Genomic DNA, 10,162 nt, shown 5'->3' with positions numbered 1-10,162 from the left:
TTCCAGGGTCAACCGCAACCAATTCTTTCTTTCTTTCCAGACAGATTCTTCTGTTCTGCAACGCCGGTTTCTAGATTGGATCCCATTCGATGGAGCCTTAGACAATGACAAATTTTCTGGTCGGGAGCTTGACTTTGTCAAATAGCATCGGGCATCAAGTGATGGAAAAGGGAGAACTGAATTCATTTCATTCTTTGTCAGATGAAACAATGCCTTGTTTTTAATCTTATTTTATTTTTTGCCTTTAGTTTGTTACGCACCATAACCTTCTTTGATGATTTCCATTACATTTATTGATATCATAAATGTTATAACTTTAATGCTGTTGAAACATTTCTAGCTGTTAACCTACATTTCTTAAACCTTTTTAATGACATTCTGCGTTTTAAGTAAAAGAAAACCCTGGGATTTTGTGTTATAAGAGAAAACCCTGGGATTTTGTGTTTTAAGTAAGAGAAAACCCTGGGATTTTGTGTTTTAAGTAAGAGAAAACCCTGGGATTGTGTGTTTTAAGTAAGAGAAAACCGACAGTCTTATAAAAAAAGTCTGGTTATTATTGTGCGTACTAGAAAAAGGGAGGCTAAATTTGGTGCAGTGTTTTTTAAAGGCGACGTAATTTGGGAAAACATGTTACAACACAACGGGAGTTGTAGAGTGATTCAACTTCCTTCATAAATTACATGAAAATGGATGTAACTAATCTTATCTTAAAACAGACTTCCAAAAACCCAACCGGATATGAAAAGGGTTTTGCGATGAACCCCTATTACAGGCAACATTACTTCATCTGTTAATAGGATGCAACTATACACAACTTCGATACATAATACAACAAGGATTTCCAAGCAGAGTTTGTATGAAATTATACCCGGAACTTCAGAGTAATAAGAATAAGAGATATCCCAGACCTTCTAATATCTCATTTCTCATCTGTTAACTGCGGAGAAGTGCTAGTTTTCGCTTCACCTCTTTTTCAATAACACTAATATCAAGGGCCAGAATTATTTAAAAATAGCTGCATCTAGTACATCACGATCTGTAATGAACTGCCTGAAGGGGTATTGTTTATAAACCTATAGTTTAAAGCTACCTCATGGTACCAATACAACAGAATACAAATGATTTGTCGAGAAATGCTACCTATACACCATGTAATGACATCTAACTTGGTTCTACGCTTCTGACGGACTTAAACAACGTTCATGTGGAGGAGCCTTGTCTTTAAAGTTTTATAGCCCGTAAATCAGAACAAACCGATTACTCAATACAATAAACATTAAATGAGAGTGTACTCAATTTTCAACCAAATGTTGAACTAAAACTGAATATCCTCTTTCTCTTAATTTTTAATCTCAAGCCCGAGAAGTCTGCCCGAATTCACTAAGTGGGATTTTGAGATTATTTTTATTTTGACCGACCCCCACACAATGTCAAAAAACTAAATATTCTGTACGCTGTATTAGCAAAATAAATTCAGACTGAAAATAAACATTGCAGAATTTTTTTCAAGTCTAATCATTCTTAAAGTGCCTATAGTCTCTGAAACAGCCATAAGTTAAGCCAATCGATTGACAACGTTTTAGCCAACACTAATAGAACACTACTTCAAGTCACCCGTCTCTACAAGGATATTCGTTTGATATATCCAAAGTCAATCTGAAATATTTTCACGAGAATTACCCATTAATCTCACTTTATGCTATATACAGTATGTTCCCAGTTCGTATATTGAATGCCATATTAAGGCTAAACTAATAACTATGTAAATATATTATAAAAGGAGTTAAAACTGCCCGAGAAACTCCAAACATGGTTTTCATTTTTCAATCATTGAATTGTTGGTGAAAAAGAAGGCCAGCAAATTTTAATTTGTAAATATAATATTTGAAAGAATTTTCAATAAAATTGCGTAGTTTGGGTTCACTTACTTCTATTCTCACTTATTTTGAAAAGTCTACCATGCAATTTCTCTCATGACAAACACAATCATCCATCTCCAGACCCAACGTAAAATATGTAAAACTTAACATATGAATATTTGGGTAATATTCTGAAGATGAAGGAAATAGGACAACCACGAAGATGTAAAATTAGAAATTCATTTTTAGAGATTATACAGCTAAACCTTTATAAAGAGTAACGGGTTCAGAAAACCCTTATTACATATGAACCATAGAGACGTCAATGTATATTTGAGTGATATTCTAAAGATCAAGCAAATAGGACAACCATGAAGTAGTAAAATTTGAAATTTTATTAAGATTATACAGCTAAACCTTTATATAGAGGAACGTGGGTTCAAACAACCATCATTACATAGGAACCATATAGATTTCAATCTACTGAAGAATACTTTTAACCTCCTTTCAATGAGCTATTTACCAATACAACCCAAGTTAAATAAATCTCCTTTCAATGAGCTACATACCAATACAACCAAAGCTGAAGTTTTCTTCAATGACTAACTTAACAAGATTGTAATAACCATAAATACCATAAAATTATTGCAGAGTTTTCATTAATTAAAATTTTCAATCATTGTCATCTCCATAATCATGTTCAACGAAAATAAAAAAAAAGTAAATCCCTTTTCTTTATAATAACTTGCCAGTATCCTATTTACCGGAATTAATAAGTATAGATTGCCAAACACAGTAAGAATCTATATCCAAAGATAAAGGGTACATCTTTATCCAGATGATTATTGACGATCTTTATAGGATTTTCTGCTACCAATCTTTAACCAAACCATCATTGGTCGAAATTTCGTGCTTGAATTATATTCTCCAGAAGACGTGTCCTCCAATCTGAAAAAAAGTCAGGTATCAGAAAAGTTTCTTTTTAAACTTAAGCATCCCTACATAAAAGATTGATGTCTTAAGCCAGAAATATTAAAAAGTTTATGATGCTACCAGTTTCGTACAGAGCATACATTCATATACTTTTAAAACTTAAAAATATCAAAAGAATAAAGAGTAAAGTTGTGAAATTTTTTTACTTTTAAATTTGTGACCAGCAAGCTTTAAGAAAACTGAAGAAAAACTACAACACAGCTCAAAAATGGCTTTAAGTAAACTGTGGAACCTAACTCCAGAACCTAAATAAAGTACAAAAAAAGTTGAACACTCACCTTAGTTAGACGAAGGGGTTTAAAAGCAAGCCTCCCTATAGCACACGGTAGACCTTAAAGGTCTACCGTGTGCTATAGGGAACGTCCTCCCACGATTAGGGGCCCTGCCCCTAATCGGGGAGGACTAGCTTGCTCAAGATTAAAAAAAAAGAAAAGAAAAAAAAAACATGAAATATTACTTGCCTTTTAATTCAGAGTGAAAAATACTACACCAGATTCCAGCGTTGTCACCAGTCATTCTGCATTTAGGGACATATGGGTCTTGACTTGCGCAAGTCTGACAAGTGACGCCATCTTTAATCAAGAAAGATTTCCATCCAAACTGGGAACTTGGATCGCACAAGATATCAGGGATGTCACTTTTTCCTGAAAATAAATACACAATTAAAACTATTCTTATAGAGAAAAAATAACTTACAAACCGCTATGTTAAATGGGTATTTGCACATTCTATAAAGTCATAAAATAATAAACTGGTATATTAAGACATAGGTATTTGAAACATTTAGTGTACACAAGTATCATGCATACATCTACACAAAATTTAAAATTTACACAGTTCTCTACTTACCTACTGAAGTGCTGAACAAACCTCGAGTGAGTTTTAAATACCGGTTACCTGTCACGACCAACCACCCAACTGTTCGGAGTAACGCAAAGGCTGGTGGCGAATGCTAGGCTATGCAAGCCAAGGACTCTAAAGACAGAGAGGTAGTAACTATAACAACATTACTCCCATTCTCTCGGTCCATTTCTTAAAATTCAACATTGTGGCAGGTGAGAATTTTTCATTTTCTTTTTTATAACAGAATATTGACAGTGAAGTTTATAATGGAGTAGTTTAGTGTATTATATTATTTTATTTATAGCTTTTGTGCACATATTCTCTGATTAAAGAAGGATTTTTACTTGTACATCGATTCTGAGTGATGCTGTAATCTTTGATAAAATAATATGCACACGGAAATAAAAGAGAGAGAGAGAGAGAGAGAGAGAGAGAGAGAGAGAGAGAGAGAGAGAGAGAGAGAGAGAGAGAGATATCAAACAACCTTTGGAATTATATGAGAGTTTGGAAATCTTAGAGGAGTATGAGAATAGCAGGGTAGTCAGGTAGATCGATGGGGCCCGCGCCAATTTAAGAATTTTTCCATCTATTTACTTAAAATATTCATAATAAAAATGAAGAAAACTGATAGCAAAAATGCATAGCAGCTGATATAGGGACCGTTAATGCGTTTTTTTATTTCACTTTTATTAACAAAACTTACATTTGCACATAGTTTACTTTTTATGTTAGTTATCACAATGCGATTGATAAAGTATTATTTGCATCTACTGTACATTCATTAGCCAACAAATATGTTGTGTGATTATAAGAAAAAAATGGTTGTAATTCTATTAGAAACTTGAAAGTATGAGTTTTTCATATTCCCATTTTAAAATGAAAAAAGGTGCAACAGAAAGATAAAAGACCTTAGGCCAAAAACAAAAAAGGAAAAAAAAATGTTGCACTTAACATTTACAAAAGTCGGGATCCTATTAATCGAATTTTTAATTTTCATCTAAACCATTCCACTTTTTTCGATGCTTCCCATTAAAAGGAGACCTTTAAAAAATGAGTATATTTTATAGTCCGTTGTTCCATATGAATAGACATGGGTATATTATTCTACCTTGTAAAAGGTTGGAAAAAACACATCACTTAAAATTTTAACTCAGTTGGATATCCTCTCTCTCTCTCTCTCTCTCTCTCTCTCTCTCTCTCTCTCTCTCTCTCTCTCTCTCTCTCTCTCTCTCTCTCTCTCTCTCTCAGCATTTGTTGTTATTTACAGGTGAATATAAGTTTTATGAATAGTTATAGGGCATGGTTTTGGTCCAGTGAAACGAATACTAACCAAACAAATTTTTATACATAAAATCTTCACACTTAATAATAACAGAATGGGTACCTAGAGATTGTAAGAGAAGCAGGGAAGGAAGAAATGATGATTGATTGACAAAATAAGAAAACTTACGTGAATACACTGACATAGAAAGAATGTAAACAGACTCGTGTGGAAGGACAGGTCTGAGGCCTTTGTCCTGCTGTGGCCTGGATACTGCTGATTGCAGCTTAAATGGTAATATATATATATATATATATATATATATATATATATATATATATATATATATATATATATATATATATATATATATATATATTTGTGTGTGTATAAATAAAAATAATATCCTAAATACTTTATATTCTCTTTGTTATCCAAAATATACATAATCTAAAATGAGTCTACGTACTCCCATCCGTTAAAGGTGACATTTGACTGGAATTTTGTATCATCTACTTTGAAATATACAAATATTGTTCTCTGTAGCCTACAGATATATGAATAACTCGAGGAGTGAGAAATCCAGACTATTATCTAGTCTTTTAGTTTGATTTTCAAACATAATCTCTGAAAGCAAGAGAGACAATTTCTTTTATTGCAACTAAGAAAGTTATGTTTTCTTGAACGACTCTTGATCGTTTCCTTCCTCCCACAAGGAAATTGTCAATTAAAACTTTGAAAAAGTTTAGAATTTTTCTGAATTATTTCGGAATTTTATTACGATTTCTTTATTCTATTTTTCTCCAAATCACTAAAAAATTAATCTTTTGAAATAGGATTTCAAAGAAAAAGTTTCGACTATCTCAAGTGAGTGATATGACCACTTCGACAATCTTAGCAATTTCTTTTACATTACTATTATTTGATTTTATGCCTCAAGTAAAAATATCTATCTGAAAGAATCATATCAGCCACCGCGTCAATCATAATGCAAACTTTGAATGTGGTCAAGAAATATAATTTCTTCACAATCTCCTTGAAAGATGATAATGGATTTCTATATGTACTTTATTACTGATTAAGATCTTAATTACTTTTATTATAATACTAGCCACTTATGGTAATCGAGATAATAGGGACTTTAGTGTAATTTATCGAGTATTTGAGAAAGGCTATAAGTGCCTGTTCAACCTCGTGTTTTCTTTCATTTATTTTAGTTGTTGTGTTTGTTGATTTATTAAAAAAAAAAAAATCCTCAACTTTGTCAGCATATGTCGTTTTCTCCGCTTTTGGGTCCATCAATGATTGAAGTGTTGCCTTGATTGATTCCATATTCATAGCGGGATTATCAGCTTTCTCAGTGAGGTCAGTCGTCTGGGTGGAATTTGCTGTGTGCGCTAAGGTCCGAAAGTTTGTTTTCCAATTCAGCAATTCTCGCGTCTTGTTCGCTCAGAGCCTCTTCTCTTATATTCACATCTTTCTTCAATTCTTATATATATATATATATAAATTGGCTTGTCTGGCTTCACCTTCTCAGTGTGGGCATAACTAATCTAGGTTCTTTCGTTCATTATTAGTGACGCCTGCCACTATATATATACTCATTTCTTATGATAGGATTTATTGCAATCACATCCTATTATTTTTTACCGGTCTCCCTCCGTGGTTGTACATATGAGGCAGATATAGTTAAGGACAGACATAGCGTACTGTGTCTTATCACTTAGGTTTCTCCATAAGATTAACTAATATCTTTTCAATGATATTCTAAGCGAGAAAGAAAAGCTAAAGCACGACTTGGGGCAAGTGACGCAAAACACGTCCACACCTCAGAGATGGGATCTCTTTATGTCTATTGTTGTGTCAATAATATCCTCTATTTTTCCAGCATCTAATATAAAGGTGAAACCTATTATGCGTTCTCTCATTATATATATAATGGAAACTGAAATCACTTATCACAGATTTTTTTTTCTTTTTTTTTTGGATATTTGCTTTTTATAATTTTGATAAACTTCACCCCTTCTTTCATTTCTTCATTTAGAAAATTTAACAATGTCAAAACTGCGTCAGAAATATAGTATTTACAACTTATTTCACGAATTTCCTGAATCAATTCTCCCCCCCCCCTTTATTCTTATTTTTCACAGTTAATGTATCAGCCATTATTTCCTTCCTCCATATCAATAGTTATTAATTTTGATAGAACGTTTCATATATTTTTGCTTTTCCCATCCGCTCAATAAATACCTGTTCAAAGATAACATTTTCCTGTTATATTTTTGTCTGTTCATATACCTATACGAAAACGGACGCTCATTTTAATATTTCATCATAGCTTTCCTTACATCCTGTGGTCCGTATAAATTACAGAATTTGGTATTTTATTCATACATCTTTAGTGAAGCTAAAACTGTTACAAAACTTAGTTACTGAACTTCCTCTACACCATGGGTTCTTTGGCACAAAGGACGGGTTACTAGGATTGCCAATTGAAATGAACTTAATTGGATTTTGTAGCGGCCTCGGAAGCTATACGGGATGGGGCCTTTTGTAACAATAAAACTTTGTTAAAAAAGAATATGAAAAATCTTAGTAGCAAGAAATATCGTTTATTGTCATTAGGGCGTTCGTAGCTACTTTTTAAAAAGGGTAATGGAGATTTTAAATAAGTGTCCATTTCAATGAAGCTTATAAAATCTTGTAAAGATTTGTTATAATAACTTTTTTATTGGATAAGGCTTTTTATCTCTCTCTCTCTCTCTCTCTCTCTCTCTCTCTCTCTCTCTCTCTCTCTCTCTCTCTCTCTCTCTCTCTCGTATACATATATATGTATATATATATATATATATATATATATATATATATATATATATATATATATATATATATATATATATATATTACCAGGTAAGCTACAACCCCCAATTGGAAAACAAAAAGGTTATAAGCTTAAGGTCTCCTACAAGGAAAAAGAGATCAGTGTTCAGAAGATATAAGGAAATAGATAAACATATTAAGAAGTAATGAATAGAAAATATAAAATACCTTAAAATCAGTAACACCGTAAAAATAGATGTGTCATAAATAAACTAGAAAGAGAGAATTTTGTCAGCCTGATCAATACAAACTTTTTAAATTCTGAAGTTTAATTTATTCAAACTGCCTGATCAGGAACATCATTCCACACTCCGGTCGGATCTGGAGTAAATAAGAATTTTGTGTATTGCTAAGCCTTATGATGGCAATTACAAAATTGTTAGAATTTCATGCCTACATAGTGATACGTACAGGGTAGGAAGATCAGCTTAATTCATAGGATGCGTGTTGGGGAGGGGGGTAGGTTACACTCAGGCACGTTATTATGTCTTGTTTCTCTTCCTCTAGTTTTGTTGAAAAATTTATAGTTTATATAGGAGATATTTATTTTTATGTTGCTACTTTTCCTGAAGTTTACATATGAAATATTTGCTTTAATGTTGTTTTTGTTTTTAAAATATTTTATACTGATTGTTCATTTGTCCCTTTGTTCCTTTCTTCCTTTCCTCACTGTGCTATTTTACATGTTGGAGCCCCTGGGCTTATAGCATCCTGCTTTTCCAACTAGGGTTGTAGTTTATCAAGTAATAATGAAGATAATAATAAAAAGAAGAATAGGAATAATAATAATAATAATAATAATAATAATAATAATAATAATAATAATAATAATAATAATAATAATAATAATAATAATAATAATAATATTAAAAATAATGATAATAATAATAATAATCTCTCGCGACACGCATGAAGAACTAACTGAACGACGGTGCCAGAGATTAATATATAGATCAGTAATAAAATACTGATAGATTGCAAGTTTTTGTTCAACAAATGAAGATGAGTGTCAGAAGCTGAACACCAGAAAGGAGAACAGTACTCGAACCAAGGTAGAATGAAATATTCTAAAACAATCCTTCAGAATACATTGATGACCAAAAATCTTGACGACCTTCAAAATAAGCTAATTTTTGTGCAATTGAAGATGCAGATCGAATGTGTTTCTTAAAAGTAATTTTGTGATTAACACTCACCCAAAATTCTAAGTATGTATATAGTTACGAAAACATTAGCTGGATGTTGAGGAGCCATAAATACTTTAAGTTTTATTTGGGTTGAAATTCAAACCCAATAATTTTCATCCTACACTAATTCGACCTATATCTCCAATAAAGGGTTCAACAACCTCAAATATACATTGAGGAGATAGATGTAAGGAAAAGACACTACCAACATTTGCAGATACAATGAACTTGTTTTCATGGGCAAAACCCAATATCATGTATATATAGCATGTAAAGTAGAGGGACAAATAAGTCACTGTCTTAAGGAACACTAGATATAACAATTTTATACTATGGTGCTCATGTACAACAACTATTTACAATCTATTATTCAAATATTCAATAATGATGCTAAAAAGATATCCACCTACCCCCAACTGAATGGCCCCATGATTAACATGGTCAAAGTCAACAATAAAATCAAGGCTCATCCTACGAATTTCCTGCCAACAATAAAAGTGTGTTTGTACAGCATTAGAAGTTGCAAGAAGGCATCGTATGCTCCAAGGCCTTTGCGAAAGCCAAATTGAATACCAGGGAACAGATTATTGCCTTCAGTATACATATTTACAAGTTTTCCTTAAACTGGTTAAAAAACTTAGATAATATGAGTCAAGAAAATTAGGTAGGAATCAGCAACTGGAAAATCAAAAAAAAAAAAAAAAAAAAAAAAAAAAAAAAATGAAATTTAACTACATCGAGGACCCCTTGACATACCGTTGGGTCTATTTGAAATGCCAATTTAGGCGACTTTAATTGGATTTCGTATCAGCCTCGATGACCACAATGAAACCTCGTTTACATATGAACATCAATTCGTTGTAAACACTGGTATTTCGTTTACGACCAATTGTATGAGGGGTGCAATAGATTTTTTTTTCAATAAACGTGTGGACGTTTAATATATATATACATATATATATATATATATATATATATATATATATATATATATATATATACATATATATATTTATATATATGTGTGTGTGTGCGTGTGTGTGTGCGTGTGTGTGTTCGTGTTCCATTTAATATGGCTGGTAGCATAAGATATCACTCTCCAGGTTTTCAACTATTGTGTATAGAATTACGTTTGCCAT

At 32.1% G+C, this 10,162-nt stretch overlaps 1 long non-coding RNA gene across 1 annotated transcript; it reads right to left on the bottom strand.

The window, feature by feature from the left end:
• Positions 1 to 2,016: 2,016 nt before the first annotated feature.
• LOC137654916 (uncharacterized) lies at positions 2,017 to 3,768 on the bottom strand. The gene is made up of 3 exons (XR_011046745.1): positions 3,702 to 3,768; positions 3,314 to 3,496; positions 2,017 to 2,807 (listed from the first exon to the last, which is right to left on the bottom strand). It is a non-coding gene; the product is annotated as an uncharacterized lncRNA (long non-coding RNA).
• Positions 3,769 to 10,162: the final 6,394 nt, after the last annotated feature.

The sequence above is a fragment of the Palaemon carinicauda genome, chromosome 16, assembly GCF_036898095.1.
Source record: "Palaemon carinicauda isolate YSFRI2023 chromosome 16, ASM3689809v2, whole genome shotgun sequence".
NCBI classification, from domain to species: Eukaryota; Metazoa; Arthropoda; class Malacostraca; order Decapoda; family Palaemonidae; genus Palaemon; species Palaemon carinicauda.
This window is presented reverse-complemented; position numbering and strand designations above follow the sequence as displayed.